Genomic DNA, 20608 nt, shown 5'->3' with positions numbered 1-20608 from the left:
AGCTAGAGCAGACCTAGACCATGGTCTTTACGTAGGCCCGCTAGCAATGGGAGTAGGGCTGCCTCTGACTCCGTTGCCTCCCTCTGGATCCCTTTCCCCCTAGCTAGGCTGCATTGTCTGGCCTCAGTGGGAGAAGCTTAGTCCTGCTGTGACTTGAGGTGCCAAGGTGGTTTGGTACCTCTTAGGGCCCCCCCTCCTCTAAGAAAAAAGAGAGGAGGGGAGGGGGGAAGGGGGAAAGAACAAATGGGGGAGGGTGCATAAGGGCGAGACTGGGAGGAAAAGAGGGAAGGGGCTGGGATCAGGCTGATTTTTAAAAAAGAAAAAGAAAATTTCCATTGCACAATTCAATCCAGAGTCACCGGGAATGAGACTCCTGTTACTTTCAGTGAGTTCATGGGCCCATGTTCATATGTGTGCTAGTGCATGTTCTTACATGTATGTGTACACGCAGAGGCCAGAGGCCAAGCTCAGAAGCCATTCCTCAGGAGCTGCTTTTTATCAATAAGAATTTGTCTGTCACTGGGACCTGGAGCTTCCTGACTCCAATAAACTGACTGGCCAAAATGTCCAGTCTCTGGTCTCCACCTCCTCAACACTGATGTTACAAGTTCAAACCTCCACACTAACTTTTTAAGGTGGATTCTGGAGATACAATTCAGGTCCCCTTCATTTAATTTGCTTCCATTAATCATATGAATATAGAAACAAACAACCTAGTTAGATTCTCTCTCTCTCTCTCTCTCTCTCTCTCTCTCTCCCTCTCTCTCTCTCTAACTCGTCCTTCGTTCCTCAACCACTTAAATCCCATTGAAAGCCCTGAGGACCCACTATGCTTTATGAAGATTTCCTCTCCATGACACACCTGATCTTCTATGAGATCACCCCACACTCTTGAAACACTTGAGGATAAAAGCTATTACTGCATCAAGTGTGGCACTTCTCACAACTCCAAGGCCTTCGAGGCTCTAAAGAACTCTACACTATCTCTGGAGCAACTCCCAACCCCTGGTAGTCGCTGTTAGGACACAACGCCAGAAGCATAGCAGCCGCTACAGCTGCATTATCTCAAATGCATCTGATCTGCCTGGTGTGGCTGGCACTCACAGCATCCTCCCTGCCTCCATCGGATACCTGTTCTCATAACCTCATCAAGAGCGCTGGCAACGATGCCACCGAGGGATGTAGGAGCAGGTCCCTTGTCTCCACTGATTAAAGAAGTAAAAAGTAAAAGACGGTCACTGAAAATCTGGGGGAACCCTGGCAGAGATACCTTATGCTACTTGGGAAATCGGGGGCCCCTCTTAAGGTTCTTAGTCTCACTAATTAAAGAATTTAAGAATAGACTTTACTGCAAGCTGTAAAATTCAGAGCTGCCCAGGGGTGATGAATAGAAAAGGGGAAACCCTGTGCCATTTGAGAAGAGATAGCACAGAGGTCAGCCACAGGGCAACAGGCAGCCACCTAGCAGGCAAGGGAGCTTTTAAAGAAAGAGTAAGGAAGCCTGAAGAGTTGGGGAACTTTAAAATGTGTTCTGGCCAGTATCTAAAAGAAAAATATAGAAGAAAAAGAAAGTTACACCCTTCTGAACCAGGACTGAGAAAGATGGCAGACTGGAACCTCTGGTCACTTGTAGGGGCTGCACTAGGGGGTAGGATTTCTGGGAAGGAAAAGTAACATTATCTTAAGGTGGACTTGCCTTCATAGTGGTGGTCCTGCCCCCTCCAGGATGGTCTCCCAGCCAGGTCATGAACCCTCCCAACTGAAATAACCCCTGAGGGAGAAAACAGTAGTGCGTCTCCACACAGAGGAAGGGTCCATTCTTTATTAAAGTGCCAAAAATGACCCCTGCGACCCGTCAAATGCTGGTTCTCGGTCAAGTACAGAACATGGAACATACAGAAGGAGAGCAAGAGTCAGGAGCTTCAGTCAGTTTTCTTCCTCTCTGACTTAGTGCTTGCCTCCTCAGTGTTTCCTTCCCAAGAACACTGTTTCAGTGATTGCCACCGTGGCGTGCGTGTGTGCGTGCGTGTGTGTGTGTGTGTGTGTGTGTGTGTGTGTGTGTGTGTGGCTGAGGGTACAAGCATGTAAGCACGTGTGGAGGCCAGAGATCAACCTCAGGTGTCGTTCCTCAAGTGCTAGCTACCTTGTTTCTTGAGACAGGTTCACTACTTACACTAGCCTGCTGGCCCCTGAGCCCCGGGGATGTGCCTGTGTCCATCCTCCACCTCTCTAGTACTGGGATTGTAACCACACATGCTGCTACAGATTGTTGGTTTGTTTGTTTGATGTTGGTTCTGGGGAATGGAAGTCAGGTCGTCAAGCTTACATAGACTGAGTACTCTGTGAACTAAGCCAGTGGTTCTCAATCTTCCTAATGCTATAACCTTTAACACAGTTCCCCACATTGTAGTGAACCCCCAACCATGACATTATTTCTGTTTCTACTTCATAACTTTAATTTTGCTATGTAATTGTAATGTAATGTAAATACTTTGGAGATAGAGGTTTGTCAAAGGGGTCGTGACCCACAGCTTGAGCACTGGACTAAGCTACCTCCCAGTCCTAGATAACCAGTGTCAGGGAATTCAAACCATCCCAAACAGCAGCCACCCTGAAGAACACACTACCCTTACTTGGGTACAGCTGTCTGTGACAGCCAGATTACTCTCTAGAGCAGTAGTCATGTCCTGAAAACCTTCAATCATTGACAGCGATGAGTTCTTCATTACCGATTACCGTCAGGTAGAAAATACAGTGGAAACTACGATCAACCGCACCACATATGATGAGGAAGGAGCCCAACGAATCCCTGAGTGGATGTGTAAGGGGTTGGTTTATTCAACTGCTGATTTCTGCATCCTCCAGGTCTGGTTGCAAGCCTTGTTCTGAGCACCTCCTGTCTTAACATTGTATAAACTTGGTTACCTAATGGTCCCCTGGTATGTCAATAAAACAGCTTACAGCCAATCACTGAGCAGGGAGGAGAATAGGGCTGGACTTCCTGCCAGCCAAGGGAAGAGGAATTAAAGGATTCAGGACCCAGCAGGAGAGAGAGCTCAGCAACACACAAAATGCAAGTATCCTAGGATATACTCTGGGAGGAAACCAGATTCTCCTAGAGGGTTAAGAACAGAGTCATAACTGCTCAGTTCTTGTGTTGTGAAGCATATTATAAACAAACATACGGAATCTCAATTATTTATATGATAGCTGGGTTAAGAGTGAAACTAAGAGAAACCAACACATTATAGAAAAATAACTGTAACAATGGGAATGAAGTCCCGAGTTCATGTGTGTTATTGACAACAGTTAATGACTCTGACCTATGGTAATTAGCAAAGCCTTTCTCTGCATCAGGCACTGCAGCATGCCAAAGCCTTCCTGTGTTGCAAGCACGAGAGAGTTTACAAAGGATCAACCAGTGTGCAAAAACTACCAACAGCAGCTTTCTTCTCCCGGATGACTACAGCCTGAGACTGCCCCTTACAAAGACCTCCTACCAAGACTGGGAAACCCCTCCTTCTCAAGATGTACATAAAAAATTCCTAGCTTTCAGGGCCTGTCCTAAAAACTCAAGTAACATTAAAACCCTACCCATACAAAGTAAGTGTCACCCAGAGACAAGGTTACTTCCAGATAAGTCAGCTACCTTCAAACTGATGCAGTAGTTTTACCACAAATTAAAGGCCAGCCTGGGCTTCATTGCCAGACCCTAATTCCATGTACATACCCCAAAAAAGGGGAAATAGGGACTGGTGATATGTCTTAGAACACATGTTGCTTCTACAAAAGGCCTGGGTTCGGTTCCCAGCTTGTACATTAGGCAGCTGACAACCACACTAAACTCATGTGCAAAGACCCACACAGAAAGACACACAGAGACAACTGTGTTTAGAAGAGGGGGCCACTAAAGAGAGATCTCAGTCAAAGGGCCTGCCATGCTCTTGAGGTTGATCCCGAGAACACATGTAAAGAGCCAGGGATAGTGGCATCCTTGTAATCCCAGCTTTGAGAAAGTGGAGACAGTTGGGTCCTTGGAAATAGCTAGTCCAAAAAAGCCTGGTGCGATCAGTAAGCTCCGGGCCAAAGAGAGGCTCTGTCCCAGAAATGAAGGTGGGAAGCCCCTGAGGAACAACACTGAGGTATTGTGAACATACCTGTCCACACATGTGTATACCTACACACACGCACACACACACACACACACACAGTAATGCATAGCTACCTCCCCCAGATTAAAATCTTTCATCTTGTAGGAATACTCACGAAGACACAGATGTTTACAAGGAAGTAAAAGAACAGGATGGCCTAAGGAGAGCTAAAATATTCTGCCCTGCAGGGAAAGTCATTAAATTCAGGAAGTAAACAATTCAAATGCTTCAGGAAGTCCCTGAAACTAACCATATTACTAGGCTCCTCCCTCCTTAAGAATATATGAGCAGCAAAGAGTGCGGAGAGTCACTCTCAGTCAAGCTACACTGCCCTGAAGATGCTTCTAAGACCAGCTGAACTGCCTGGAAGACACAGAAACCAGCTGAGCAGTCTGGAAGGGGATCAAATCAGCAAAGTCACCTGGAAAGGATACTGTTCTATATGCTGAGCTGCCTACAGGCTGTTCAGTGTGCTCCAGAATGTCAGCGTTTGTATCACCCATGGCCCATGTGATGGGCTTTACTGATGCAGCTGTCTTTGAGCCATTTCTGCTTCTAAGTAACAACTTTACCCATAATCCTTTAAGTAGCCTCAGTAAAACTTACTGGCTCATCAAGTTGGACTTTGTATGTCTACTTTGTCACCAGTTTTATATCTGGGGTGTGTAAGACCTGGGGTCTCACAGCTCAGGAGTTCAATCGCACCCTTCCCATAAACTCCCCCAGACCAAAAGCAAAAGCAAGAGGTTTATTAACCATTGTACAACAGGGTCACCCCTGCCGGTCAGCAAAGAGTGGCACCGGGAGACAAAGGCCTTTAGGTTTTTAAAAGAAAAATTGCAGGAAATTTGAAGTTGCAGTTTTGGCAATTTAGGATTGGATGAGGAAGTTATAAAGTAAGATAATTGGTTAGTTTTAGGTGCTCAAGCTTGGCCAGTCCTGCCAAGTGTGGATGCAGCTGCAATTTAAGGTGGGGGTGGTTAGCTCATCCTTAAAGATTAGGAGCTACAGACTTTTGGCTGGAGGTCAAAAGCTACTCAGAAGAAGTCTAGGTTCGTTGCTAAGAAACACTATCTCAAGGACAAGGGTCTGGTCCTCCTTTTGCTGAGTGAAGGTCATTGCTTGCTTTTTTTATATCTGTCCTCACAGATAGGGTCACATTCCTTCACTCTCTGGAAAGGTACTAAGAGGCTTTAGCTGAACCTGGACCTAAAACTCAAAACTATAGGCTTTAGAAGACATATAGGTTACAAAGTTAGTCTAACCCTTTCAGAGTGCATACTTCCTTGCTCATAAAACACACGTGCGTGCACATGCACACATGCACACATACACACATACACACAAACACACATATCCCCCAATTAAATGACAAAGGAAACTTTGGGTTCTCTGTCAAGTAAGAACATAACTATTGATCCAGGACAAACTGACTTAACTCCTCTGCCCCGGTGTCTCAATTCAGATATGTCTTACTGCTCAATATTACCTCCTATTTGCAAGAATGCCATTGGTGCTACACAAATATTTGCTTTCCTATTGGTGTGGAAGTAAGGAGTAAATCTATGTTACAGAAATCTGCACATAAAAATAATTAATCTGAAGTGACCCAAAGAAGGAGGAGCTGGGGCTCATGGCTTCCCCACACAACAGGGTGGGATAGTGCAGGGCGCCTCTCTGAAGTCTGTGGACACAGGGCTTCAGAGATGATTCAGAGGCAAAGCTCTGAGTTTGGACCTGAGTTTGGATCCCCACATAAAAGCTGAGCATGGTGGCCTGTGCCAATAAACTTATCGAGGGGGAGACAGACATAGACAGGTCTCTGAAGCTCTGTCGCCAACCAGTCTAGCCAAATCAGGAAGCTGCAGGTTCAGGGAGAGATCGAATCTCAAAATATAAGGTGGAAAGCTGGTAAGACGCGTCAGTTGATAAAGATGGTTGCTGGCAAGCCCCAGGACCTGAGTTCCACCTCCCAGGTTCCACACAGTGGAAGGGTGGAACCACATCCCACAAGCTATTCTCGAGTGCCACACACATGAGGTGGCACGTGCACCTCCCATAATTAAATGTAATAAAAACAAAATCTTAAACAAGATGGAAATGTGAATGAGGAATACATCCCAGTATCAACCTCTGGACTCCAAATGCATCCACGTGAATATATCAGCTTACACTCACGCATGCATTACACTTAATTAATTCAACAACTACTACACTGCAATAAATTCTGTTTTCAGCTAGTGTGTAGAGGGGTGGGTGCATGCGCATGCAAAGGCACAAGGTTGATGTCAGGAATCATCCTCAATTGTTCTTCCGTCCTGTTCACTGAGGCAGGGTCTCTCAGTCAAACCCAGAGTTCACTGGTTAGCTAGCCTAACTAGTCAGCTTGTTCTAGGGATTCCCCTGTTTCTAGTTTCCAAAGCTGGATTTACAGATGGACCCTGAGCAGTTTCTTCTAAGATTCGAACCTTCTCTCCTAGAGGAAAGCTCATTAATACACAGAATGTGAAAAAGAAGGGGATATAGAACTTTCCATCCTGCAGAGAAACTCCTTAAACTCAGGAAGTGAACAACTCAAATGCATCAGGAAGTCCCTGAAACTGATCTGATATTCTAGGTTCCTCCTTCCCCAAGCAAGTAAAAGCAGTAAAGACAGTTGAGAGACATCAGTCAAGGTGTGCTACCTGGAAGACACAGAGTCCATCCAGTCTGGAAAAGGCTCAGACCAGCTGAGCCACCTGAAAAAGACACTCTCCAACCTGCTGAACTGCCTGAAGGTTGCACAGTGTGCTCCAGGTTTCCGGCTTTTATGCACACTGAGGTGGGAGTTAGTGATGTAGCTGTCTTTGAGTTGTTTTTGCTTCTTGTAAGTAATTTCTCACCCCTATTCCTGTAAGTAACCTCAAAACTTCAAAATTTTTAAAAAGTCATTGAATCACTGAGTTGAATTTGATGGTATCCTCATTTTGGTCTGTTGTCAGTTCTGTATCTGGGATGAGTAGGAATTTGTTCACATCTCCCCAGGAATAGTGTTATGCCATGGTCATCATGGCCACCCAGCATCTATGTGGGTTTCTAGAGGTCTGAACTCCAGTACTAAAGCTTGAGGGGCAAGCACTTTAACCTATGACCTATGACCCTGGCCCCTTCATTGGACTCTTTCTCTCTTTACACTTAATGTGTGTGTGTTGTGTGTGTGTATGTGCGAGTGAATGCATGTGTGCATGAGTCTGTGTGTGTGTGTGTGTGTGTGTGTGAGAGAGAGAGAGAGAGAGAGAGAGAGAGAGAGAGAGATAACGTACCCAAAAGTGAAGGTAGCCACAGAGGATGGAAGAAGGCATTAGATTCACTGGATGTTCCCTGGAGCTGGGGTTACAAGCAGCTGTGAGCTGCTCAATGTGGAAACTGGGAGCTGAACTTGGGTCCATTGAAAGAGAAAATGTATCGTAACTGCTGAGCCATCTCTCTAGCCCCTACAATAGATTCTTGTCCCAAACATCCTGTAGATGAGCGTCTGTATCACATTGAGCCTCTATATTCTGCTCTCAAGTTCTTTCTACTCCTCATTTCCTGAATTCTTTTTGCAGCTTCCTGCCAAGAGAGAGGTAGACGGATGTCTGTCAGACAGACAGACAGAGAGAGACAGAGAGACATACAGAGCAGTCAACAGTGTCAGCCTCTTCTGTCTGCTGCTGACACAGAAGAAATAAAAGACACAAAAGGCATCGTGTGGTTTAATTACATTCCAGAGTTGGTCTCCCCGCTGACAGGCCTCCTGGCCCCAGGCCAATGAGCTCTGTGTTCTTGCCATGCTGAGCCTGGCATAATGGGGAGGGGGGAGAATTAAAAGCCCAGGCTGGGGGCAGAGTTGCTCAGTCTGGCAGCTCTCTTTAATGTCAAGCAGCAGGAAAGTGACTCAGTCCACCCATGTGTAGAGGATTAGGAATCTCAACAAATCCACGTGGGAAAAGAGTGAAGAAAGAGCTGGTCAGAAAATCACAAATCCAACACAACTAGGACTCTGGCTTGCAGCCGTGTGGTCTCCCATGGTCCACAGGCTTGCCCTCTCCAAGAGCTACAGAGATGAATGAGAGACACACTGAGCCTTAGGGGTGTTTTAGTACTTGAAATTTTTTCCCTCAGCCAATTGCAAGCAGAACATACCATTCTAAAGCAGCTCTTCATTGCAAAATCGCTCTGAAGTAGAGCAGGGGAAGAAGAAAGGGAGGAACTCCAGGCTTGAGGAAGAGGGGGGAGGGGCCATTAAGACTAGGGAGGATACTCCAGGGCGTGAAGTACAAGGACCTGAATTCAGATCCCCAGCACCCATATAAAAATGCTGGATATGAGTTGGGCATGGTGGTGCGTGCCTTAAATTCCAGCACTCAGGAGGTAGAGGCAGGCAGATCTCAGTGAGTTCAAGACCAGCCTACAAAGGCCAGTCTACAAAGTGCGTCCAGGACATTCAGGGACAGACAGAGAAACACTGTCTCAAAAACAAACAAACCAAATTCTGGATATGATGGTACACACTGGTAATTCCGGTGCTCAGAAGACCGAGACAGGTGAGTCTCTGGAGTTTTCTGGCCACTTTGGTGAGTTCTTGGCCAAGCTCAAAACAACAGTGAGGAGATGGCTCAGTGGTTGAGAGCACTTGCTGCTCCTCCAGAGGACCTCTGCTTGGTTCCCAGCACCCACACTGGAAGAATCACAACCAGTTCTGGGGCATCAGATGCCCTCTTCTGGCCTCTGTGGGCACCTAAACATGTAGTACACATACACACAGGCAGGTCCACACATACACACAAATAAAAAGACATTTTAAAACCAAATGTGAATGGCACATTAGGAACACTGAGGTCATCTTGTGACCTCCACACACAGTGCAGATACACGTGCCCAAACACACACATACATACACACACACACACACACACACACACACACACACACACTGCAGACAGAGTGCAGTGACAATGAACCCATCTCTCACTTTCATGCAAGATTCAGATGTTTTGGATAACTTACAAATCTAACAAGAAAGATCTCCAACTTGTACATGTTGGGTGAAAATCCAGAGAGGGCCTCCCAGGATTTGAGGAATTCTATTAATGAAATCAAGACATGATAGATGAGATTGGATTCGTATAAAATCACCTCTAGAGACAAGTTCAGATGGAAGGCAGGAAATAATGGCTTATCCTGAAGCCAAGGCATTTGACATTGGCAGTGTCCTAACAGGGAAAAAGTCAATGAAAAGTGGCGGTCAGCGTGGAACCAGGATGACCCTGCCCATCTCCCCGTCCACTGGGAGGAGAATGTAATTGACATAATAAAATGATTTAAAGTAGATGATTACTAAGAGCAGAGGCAGAGGCATTTGGCTGTCATGCTCTGACGACGTTAGAGACAGTCTGACCAAATCCCTCAGAAAATGAAATCGCTTCTTGAGGCTGGAGAGAGAACTCGATCTGACAGCACAGTTGCAGTTCAAACATGAGGACCTCTGTTCTGTGCTTAGCACACTGGCAAATGCCAGGTGTCATCCCAGCACTGGGGAGGCAGAGACAGGACAATCCCTGAAACTTGCTGGGCAGCCAGGCTAGGCAAATTGGTGAGCCCTGGGTTCAAGAAGAGAACCTGTCTCAAAAAAAAAATAATAATAATAAGACACAGTGACTGAGGAAGATGTCTGATGTCGTTAAGCTAGCTCTGTTACTATACTCCATACTGTACACACGCACACCACATACAAACACATTTTCTTAGTTCCCGTTTGGATCACTAAGATAGTTTTATTCTTCACTAGTTAAAACTTGTCCCAAATTGGCTGAAGCCATAAAAAGTGGAGGCATTGCTTGACTGATGGAAGAGTCTACAGCAAGGCTGCCCTCCAAACATGGTAATGTTACCGAGATGCGGCTTTAGAGGCGCCATATGCTATGCTAAGTAGTGGAAATATTGAATATATTCACCAAGAAAAATCCTAGCTCTAACCGATCTTAATTCTTGTCACCTCTCCTAACTGCCATGCCTCTGGCAGACATCGCTAATCAATCTTTACACTCTCTATGCTAGACCTCTGGATCGGTCCTCACACTGTGCCCCAGAAAACATGCATTGGTCTGGTTATGACTTCCAGAGTAGATGAACTGGAAAAAATAGTCCTCCTGAAAGTGGATGGTGCCATCCCATCCTATGGATTAGGGGCCCTGATGGATTAAACCAGATGTGGACCAGAATTCCCCTTCCATGGTGATTAGTTTTATTGGAACTTGCCACAGCTTAGAATAATGTGCAAAGAGAATCTCAATTGAAGGATTCTTGAGATCAGATTGACCTGTGAGCACGTTTGGGGGGGACTGCCTTGATTGTGAATACACATATGAAGACCCAGCCTGTTGTGGGCATCACCATATAGCAAGTCCTGAGCTATCTGAGATGGGAAAACTGGATGACGCAAGCAGGCAGCATGGATGAGCTCACTTCTCTCTGCTTTTTTCTGTGGATGTGATATGGCTGGTTGCTTGAGTTTCTGCTTTGATTTTCCCTTTGATTTCCGCCTTGACAATGGACTGTAATTTGGAATTGTAAATTAAAATAAATCCTTTGCCCGCATGCGTTTGGTCACGGTAATTATCTCAGCAACAGAAAGGAAACTGAAAGCAGTTTCTTTGCTTCCTGGTCAACCAGGAAGTGACTGGCCACACTCTGCCACACCCACTGGCATATGTCTACCTCAAGCACAGGGAAATCGAGTGAAGACAGTACAAACCCCCTGAAGTGGTGACCAAAACAATCTTCTCTTCTTTTAAGTTTGTCTTCCATACACTTTGTGATAAGTCAGAGGAGCGGCCCTGTTTTATTGAAAGGAAAACAGAGATGCCCAGGATTATTTAATGAGGAGCTTTGTAACTATTATGTTGGGATTTGAACTCTGGCTGTCTGGAGCTTTGTAACTATTGTGTTGGGATTTGAACTCTGGCTGTCTGGAGCTTTGTAACTATTGTGTTGGGATTTGAACTCTGGCTGGCTGGCTACCCTGTCGTCTTGTTGGTAGACAACTAAACACCCAATTGAAGCGTTTCCCACCTTCAGACTTCTCCCTAGAAATAGGAAACACAGTGGCAAGCTTTTAGAGCTGAGTTCGGCCACATGCACACCTGTCACTCCTGTACTGGGGGTGCGGGCGACACAGGAGGCTCACTGGACCTTACCGGCCTCCAGCCTAGCTCTGCGCTCAGTGGGACTCTGTCTCAAGAGAACAGTATGAAAGGCAGAAGAGCATCCACACACCATCCTCCATGGCCTCCATCTGTACATTCACAGCACATGTACCCATGAGCATGTGGACATACACCACACACACATACATGCACACACACCCAAACGCACACGTGAGCCTGTGTTCGCGCACACACAGTCTTAGAGGAAATTATAGCACCTTCTAAATTGCTTCAGCTTTTTATTCAAGCTCAAAGAGAGCATCTCCAATGAATTAAATTATAATTGGACAATATGGGGTTTTGACTGGTAATTGTTATAAATTAATTTACCATCGATAAAATGCAAGAAGTGAATAGTAATGGATCCAAAATGTTTGGAAAGCCACTGGCAATGTAAGATGTACAAGAGAAATGCAATGTCTCCTAGTACATCTCTCTCATACTTTATGTTCCACGTGTGCTGTTTTTCACGGTTAAGCTTATCACTGGCATGTAAGAGTCGGTGCAGTTTGTCGTATAAGCTTTTATCAAACCCCTTTGGCGTCTGTTATGGTTTGAATGTGAAATGTCCCCCTATAGAATCACTTGTTTTGCTTCGTCTTTTAATATCTTTTACGTGTATCTGTGTGTGCCTGCCTGAGTGTATGTTCACCGTGTGTATGCAGGCTCCCTGCGGAGGTCAAAGAGGGAACCCAGTTCCCTAGGTAGGAGGAATTCCCGAGGTATGTCTGGCAGGTCTGAGGTGCCAGAAGCGGGTGCTGGAACGGAAGCCGGATCCTCTGCAAGAACAGGAAGTTCTAGTTATTAACCGCTGAATCTCTTGGCCTCGCTCACATGTTTGAATGACTTGTTCCCAGCTGGTGGCGCTGTTTGGGGAGGTTGTGGAACCTGTGAGCAGTGGAGGCTCGCCTGAAAATGTTCATCAGTGGAAGTGGGACTTGAGACAGGATAGCCCAGCCCTACTTCCCCTTCACTCCCTGCTTACTGACTTCAGACATACTATGACCATTGGGCCATTCTTCCTGCCGCAACGGCTTTCCTGCCTGCTACCATGTCCTCCCCACCGAAATGGACTGTGAGCCAAATAAGCTCTTTCTTCCTTCATTTGCTCTCATCGGGGTATTTTGTCCCAATAATAAGAACGTAACTAAAACATCAGAATAAATTTTGTAGCAGCCTACTCCCGTCAAGCCTTTTCTCTTGAGGTTGGAGACAAGCTCTCACAGGAATGCTCAGCTCAAGGCTGAGGTCCAGAGGTGACATAGATGGTTCTGGAAGGACCAGGGAGAGTAGCCGTGCTGGGAAGTAGGACTAAGGAAATTGTTCTGTCATAGGACAATCCTGGGTCCAGATTTCAGATGGGTGATGTGCAAGCTCTCTAACCATTAGTTTCCGCTTTTTCAAAAGGTGTGAGTGTGCACTCGTACGTGTGTGTGTGTGTGTGTGTGTGTGTGTTTTCCTGTCATATCCAGAAGGCATTACTCTGCAGCAACCTTCCCTGAACTCTGACTGCTGTGTCTTTCTACGCCTTCCTCTGTGGGGCTTTCTGAGTCCTGTTTGAAAGACGGGTGTGCTATAAACATCCCATTTCAGGCTAAGCATTCCACTCACACTTACTCTCTGCTCTTTCGCCAGGGTGAGTCTCTCTATCCGCTGCAAAATGTCTCACCCTCCCCAAGAGCGGCTGTTAGAATCTCAATTACTATAGCAAACAATGAATGTTATGCTGGGCCTAAAAGAAGTCTTGGTAGCTCTCTTAGAAGGTCTCTTCATGTCGTTGCAGTGAGTTTTCATGCCTTCAGGTCCTGTGCCACCGACAAGACTCATACACATCATGATGCCCGGCAGCTGGCAGGAGGCACGGGCTTGTCACCCTCTGGACCACAGCTTCTGTGTGCTAACCCTGAGGAACCACCTCCCACAAGATTATGCTCGGTGATTCTTCAATTTATTTTTTATTCACTTTACATCCTGGTTGTAGCCCCATCTCTTCTCCCCTCCCACCCAATCTCACTCCTCTCTCCCTCCCCCCCTAGTCCTCAGAAAAGAGGAGCCCCATTTCCCATCCACTCCAGCTCATCAAGTCCTATCAGGACTGAGCACGTCAGGGTCTTGCCTATTTTCTTTCTTTCCCTTTTTAAAAATATTTTCTTTAAATGCTGGAAATGGAACCCGGGGTCAATGTTTTACCACTGAGCCACACCCCAGCTCCTCATTGGGGGATTCTAAACAAGATCTCAACCACTGAGCTATGACCCAGCCCCTCATTTGGGGAGGAGAGGTTCTAGGAAAGAACATTGCCTCTGAGTCACTATTCCAACTCCTCATTGCAGAATTCTAGACGAGGACTCTATGGTTGATCTACATCCCCAGCCATATACATACACACACACACACACATCTATATCCCCAGCCATATACACACATACATATATGTATGTATTAACTTAGATAAATGTATATGTACATACTATGTTAAATATATAAGTATACGTATATTTACATGTATATACAGATATATATGTGTGTATATAAATTTAATTTAAAGACAGCATCTCACCAAGTTGCCCAAACCAGCATAAACTCTATAGTCCATACTGGCCTTGAACTTGCAATCATCGTGTTGCAGCCTCCCAAGTTGTCAGGCCTGAACCACCAGACCCAGATATTTTCATCAAATTTCATCACATCTTGGTCTGCTTTCTGTTTCTATAACAAACTGCCTGAGCTTGGTTGATTTTTGAAGCATAGAAATTACTTTGCTCCAGGAGCCTCATAGTCTGGGAGGAAAAAGAGGCACATAATCTATGAGGACCCAGGTTTGGAGGGACATCAGGGACTTCAGTAAACGGGAGTCTAGTGTAATGCCATGCACACACAGTTCCAGCCTGCTGCTGTGTCGAAAGCTAAGATGTCACCAAACCTAGAGCCAAGAGCTCCCAGGCAGGCGGCTGGAGCTGTGCACCACATTCTGTTTCTCTCAGTAGACTCTCTCTCTCTCTCTCTCTCTCTCTCTCTCTCTCTCCCTCACACACACACACACACACACACACTGCCTCTCGAGCCGTGGTACACAGTGGCACCCTTCTGAGTGTGCAAGCTGTCGCCATCACTGATGCCAAGTTTTCCGCAGCAATGGAGACGTTTGGCCCCCTCCCTCCTCTCCTCACTACACCTGGCAAAGAGTTAACAGCCTTATTTCACTGGCAGTCCGTGTACCTCCACCGTTTCTGACCAGAGACGCCACGAATTACAGCCTGTCCCTCCGGAACGCTAAAATAAGCTTAATTCTCCATCCGTATCAATATTGGCTTCGGTTATCAGAGAGGATTACTAGAGTGTGTTCTTCAAATTCGAAGATAATTTCTTGGCTTTCTGAAGACTGGATTCCTGATTATGTCCCTCCCCCTCCCTTCCTGTCTGCCCCAAATGATTGACAATCCTGGGCTAAGGAGAGGTGGTTTTATAGATCTTATCGCTGAAAGAGATGGGTTAAGGAAGAAAAGACTGTCTATCTCTCTCTTTCTCATGGCTCTCAAAGTCTTAAGAAGAATCAATAGAAACCAAAATAAAAGAGTGGGAACTGGGTCCTCGTATCCCTTCCCACCCTTGGGTCTCTGCTGAAGTCCCAAGTACAAGAGGGTCTTCCACAGCCTTTCCTCATAGCTGCTGTCAGATGCCATCGAGAAATCAATTCGAGTCCCTGAAGGCATGAGATGGACAGAAAGAAGTTTAAAAGGGATTTTTATAAATTTCATCAATACCAGCACAGAACAGAAGGACAGCTTTATTGATTTAAACATTAAAATAACACGTGCTTTCTTTGCATTTTTCCCAGAGGGAATAGATAGCATTGCTTATTTTTTAATCTAAATTGAAATCTCCACGACTTTCTGCCGGCCCCTTGTGGTGATTACCAAAGATTAGTAATAACATGTCTAATTAGGGTAGAAAGACATAGAAATCAATGGCAGTGCCAAGTGTTATGCTGACTGACAGCGCTCAGGGGAGAGTCCAGCTCATCTTCAGAGACAAAGCCAGTATCTGGCATCCTCTACTCTGCCGACACTCCACCGGGTAGACTACCCCTGAGGACGCCCGCAGTTGCCATGGGTGCTTTCCCCCAAGTTCCCTAGTAACTTTTCACTAAGGGTCTGATGTCTTTGATGGAGGAAAAGAAAAGAGAAGAAAGAAGCCAACCGCTAAGAAAATGGCATAAAAGTGGGTAAGGTGCTGACCGTGCAAGCGTAATGACTAGAGTCCAAGTTCCCAACAACCATGTACAAATAAGGCAGGGACTGTGGCCCTCCTGTAACCCCAGAACTTGAGAGTTGGAGGCAACTTCCTCGGGTAAGCTGGCTCAGTGAGTAGAGCGTGAACAAGCAAGACACTCAATGCCAGCCTCCAGTCTGCGCACACACACATGCACAGACGCGTACACGCATGCATGCATGTATACCACATTTGTAGGGTGATTCCAACTCTTTGGTGACTATTGTTTCAATAGTCTGAGAGCCAAAAGGAGGAGCATAAAAGCCTTTCTGAGGGCAGCTTTGCTCCCGCCAGGATAATTATAAGCCTCGATAGAGGGCACTTTTGGGTGTCCCCACCCCCACTCACGGTCTCTCTGGTGCCTGTCTGAACTTGATGGAGAGGCAGAACTAAGAATTCTGGGGTGCTTACCAGGTTGGCTTTCTTTCTGTTGTTCTGTTGCTCTTCCTCTGTTTCTCTGTGTTGTTCTCGGTCTATTTCTGTGTGTGTGTGTGTGTGTGTGTGCGCATGTGTGTGTGTACGTACATGTTGGGGAATACAGATGCACATGTGTGCACATGAGTGTGTAGAACCCAGGTTGATGTCAGGAATCATCCCCCATTGCTGTTCCATGTTATTTTTTGAGGCAGGGTCTTTCAATCAAACCCAGAGCTTATCAACATGAGCTTGCTTGCTCAGAGGATCCTGACTCTGCCTTCTGAGGTTAGGAGAACAGAGGAGCAGCCACGACATCCCACAAGGGTTCTGGGGACCTGAACTCTGGTCCTCGTGCTTGCAGGGCAATTACTTTAACCACTAAGCCATGTTCCCCATGACTGGTTAACATACCTCTTGCTCTCTTTACAAACCTAAACTTACTTCGGTATCTGAAGATAGACTTCGCAGGGGAGGTGGAGAGAGCTCAGCGAACATCTTCATTTGCTCCTCTCTCTAATACAGACACAATGAATAAGCCCTTTTCTCTGCTTCTCAGGATTGTCTCTTTAATTGGCCAGTTGGGAATGAGGGGTTTAGGTGAGTTTGCTGGGCTTGCCAGGGCCCAGGTTCTGACCCTACAACTCTCATACATGTGTGAAGACGTGTGGGAACACACATGCAGGCCAAAGGACAAAAGCAGGTGTTGTTCCTCAGACGCTGTCTGCCTCGTCTCTCACTGGCCTGGAGCTCACCAATTAGACTAGGCTTGCTGGCCAGTGAGGCCCAGAAATCTGCCTATGTCTGCTTCCCCGGTGCTGGGATTGCAAGCACATACATCACACCAGGCACTTTTATATGGGTTCTAGGGAGCAAACTCGGGGTTCTAGTGCTTGTACAGTGTGGTGGTTAATCTCAACTATAAATGTGTGATCTACAATCATCTAAAGGCAAGCCTCCTGGCACACATATGAGTGTTATCTAGCTTGGTCAGCCTCTGGGAGTGCTCACGAGGAATCATCATGCCTAGGTTAATTGAGGTGAGAAGGCCAAACCTAAATGCAGGCAGCACCAATTCTGGGCTGCAATTTTGAGCTAAATCAAAAGGAGAAAGTGAGCCAGGCATGGTGGCACTGGCCTGTGACCCCAGCACTATGGAGGCAGAGGCAGGACAATCGCTTTGAGTTTGAAGCCAACACGGTTACATAGAAAGTTCCAGGTCAACCAGGGCTACAGAGTGAGACCCTGTATTTAAAAGAAAAGAAAGAAAGAGCAATGGGGTGAGGGAAGAAGGGAGAGGAGAGAAAGGCAGAGAGGGAGGGAGAGGAGAAAAAGGGAGGGAGGAAGGGAGAGAGGGAGGGAGGAATAAAAGCAGGAGGGAGGGAGTGAGGGAGGAAGAAAGGAAAGAGGAAAGGAGGAATGGTAGGAAGGAGGGAGGGAAGAAGGAGCCTGGTCAAAGGAGGAAGTGAGCAGGGCACCAGCGTCCATCTCCCTCTGCTCCTGACTGACTGTGCACAGCATGGTCATCTGACTCATCCCATTGCCACCACACCTTCCCAATCATAATGAGGACTGAGTCCTCAAACCATGATCCAAAATAAACCCTTCCCTGTCATAAGTTGCTTTCACCCAGCAGTTTGTCATAGGAATGAAGAAAATAACTAATACAGAGCCTAGGGTGCCCTAGTTCAGATTTGGAACAATCCCCATATTTTCTGTTTCTTCAAAGAGAAATGTCAGTCCAAAAAGACAGTAGGTAAAGGCACTACCACCAAGCCTGGTGGCTTGAGTTTAATCCTCAGGACTTGCATGGTGACAGAAAAGACATATGCCATGGTGTGTGCACCATACATACACACAAGATAAAAATAGATATATATAATTAAAAGACTTTAAGAGAGAAAGAAATGATCCCTTAAGTGTCGGCAGGTGCTTTTTGTCCCCAGGACTGAATGAAAGTGTCATCCTCCTTGGTTAGACAAGCTTAGCACACGCTTCCCTTAGGAAGCACAGTGCCCAGAACTCAGAAACCCCTTGTCTTTGAAATTGCTTCACAGTGTCTGCAGTAGTTGATCACAGTCTTTGTGTCCGCAGCAAGAGCTCTGTCTCTGATTTCTCTTAAGCCCTAAGACAGAACAAGAAGCACTTGATAAATACTCTTTGGGAAATGTGAATCCATGAAATACTTGCAGAACTCAGTTCTTTTCTCCTGTCTAATGAGAAGCCAGAAAATGAGAATGATGCTGGAATTACTGCCTCCTCCCAGAAGAATGTAGACAGAATTCCACAGAGAGTGTCCCTGACAGCCCAGATTCTTCTTTTCTTAAAGGTGTGTGCACATGTGTGTGTGTGTGTGTGTGTGTGTGTGTGTACAAGTATCCATGTCAGGGTGCATGTGAGCACAGGTGCCTGTGGAGGCTAGAAGAGAGCTGGCCTAAAGCTGGAGTTACAAACTGTTACGTGCCACCATCTGTGTGTGTGGTAGGAACCAAACTCCAGTCTTGTGGAAGAGCAGAATGTACTCCTGCCTCCTGAGCCATCTCTCCAGCCGCCGGCACAACTTTTGAAACCGTGGGCTGCAACCCCATGTGAGGTCGTGTAACTAAAATTGGGGGCCGTATAAATATAGCGACGGTAAAAAGGCTTCTGAATGTACAACGACCGAAAACTGATTTCAAGTCAGACGCGTAATCAACGAGAGTGTTTCCAATGGCTCTCACGTCTGTGGCATCCTGTGTCTCCTCCACAGCCTTGGTTCTGAACACACGGCACTGGCACCTGGCACTGAGCATCGTGGCACGTGGCACCCACGAATGCTGACTGCAACAACTCCGCTCAGACCTGAGTCTATTGTGTGTTATGAACCACAGTATTTTTGCTGTGCAATTATGAAAACATGAGGCTTAATTATGAAAAATTAAGACCTTAAACATCTCCTGCTGCCATTCCTCAGCATGCAAGTATTTAATTAGTGTATCTTTGGATTTCATCGTGTGAGAGTACTTGATTTTTAAAAATTGCTATTTGACTTACCGACTCGAGTTTCACTTAAAAAAAAAAATGCTGTCCAATGAGTTTTGGCATGGGCTCAGGACAGAATTTCTGGCAGTTTTTTGAAATGACCCTAAACACCCTTCCACCCTTTTGTACTACACATATATGTGAAGTGATCTTCTCAGCGTTGAGGATTATAAAATCAAAATGTCAATCAACTCTGAAAACACTGAAGACGTTCTCCATCCTGCACCGTCAAATATCCACTCTTTATGTGACAGTAGACAAGATCATCCACCTCTCATTAATATTCAAGGTAGTTTCTTACCTTTAACACATGAAAAAATTATATATTTATGCCAAAGAGTTTTTAAGCAAATAACTTCCATATTTTATACACCTATCTACCCTAGATTACTGAGGGGCAAAGTAGAGAAGTTTAAGGCGCCTTGCCCACAGTCTATAACAGTCTACCCTCTTGTAAATGAGACAGAGAAGCCCGTTGTTGGAAATATTGTGCGTTTGCATGTGTGTACACGTGTGCAGATGTGTACATGCACATGTGTTGCACCCTGTGTATGCGGACCAGAGGTCGAGCTCAGGCTTTAATCCTCGGGCGCTCTCCACCTTGTTTTCAGACGGACAAAGTCTCCCACTTCTCCCCGGAGCTCACCAATTCAGCCACACTGGCCGCAGAGTCCCACAGATCCTCCCGGCTCCACCTCACCAGCACTGGGATTACGAGTGGCCACCCCATGTGGCGGGCAAAAGCTCCCGTCTCCCAAGGTCATAATAATTAAAACAAAAGCGGGATATGTGGTCTTTCCCATCAAGGGACCATTGGGACTCACGGCTTGGGTGGACTTCTGCTGAAGAGACTGTGACCACGGAAGCGGTCAGCTGAGGGTGTGGCCTGAGGTTGGGGAGCCCGCCCTGAGACCAACAACCAATGGCAGACTTGGAGATGGTGTGCCGGAACCTGATTGGTCACTCAAAGCTATATACCATGCTCTGTCTTCCAGAATAAAGCAGTCTGCAGCCGCTCATTCTCAGACTGCACTAACTGGACTCCCAGTGTCTGTGGTGACTCCCCGCCTATTACCCTTCAGCTTGGACCCCATGTCCTCACCCACAGGCTGGACCCTTGGGAGGAGCACCAACGACCCCACAACATTCTGCTTTTACACTTTGCTCCCATGCTTGTAAGGCACGTACTGTACAGCTGATCCATCTTCCCTGTCCCTGGTTGAAGTAGTTTGCAAGTCTCCAGCTCAGAGAGAGGATCCACAAACTGCAAGGTGCTGAATACAGTCACAATCCAATTTTTAATGCATACCACATTATTTTGATCATCCCTTTCCCAAATTCTCCCAGATCCAGACCAAACTCTCATTCCTCCCTCCCAATTTCATGCCCTCTTTTTCCTCTTTTTTTTTTTCACATAACCCATTGAATCCCATTTGCCCCTCAACTGAAGTAGAGTTAACCTAAAAAAAGTCACACCCTTAAAAAGATTGATTTTTTTCCTCCCCGGGGGACCATCAGCTGTTA

Source organism: Meriones unguiculatus, chromosome 4, assembly GCF_030254825.1.
Source record: "Meriones unguiculatus strain TT.TT164.6M chromosome 4, Bangor_MerUng_6.1, whole genome shotgun sequence".
Classification (NCBI taxonomy): Eukaryota; Metazoa; Chordata; class Mammalia; order Rodentia; family Muridae; genus Meriones; species Meriones unguiculatus.
Note: the sequence above shows the minus strand (reverse complement) of the source record.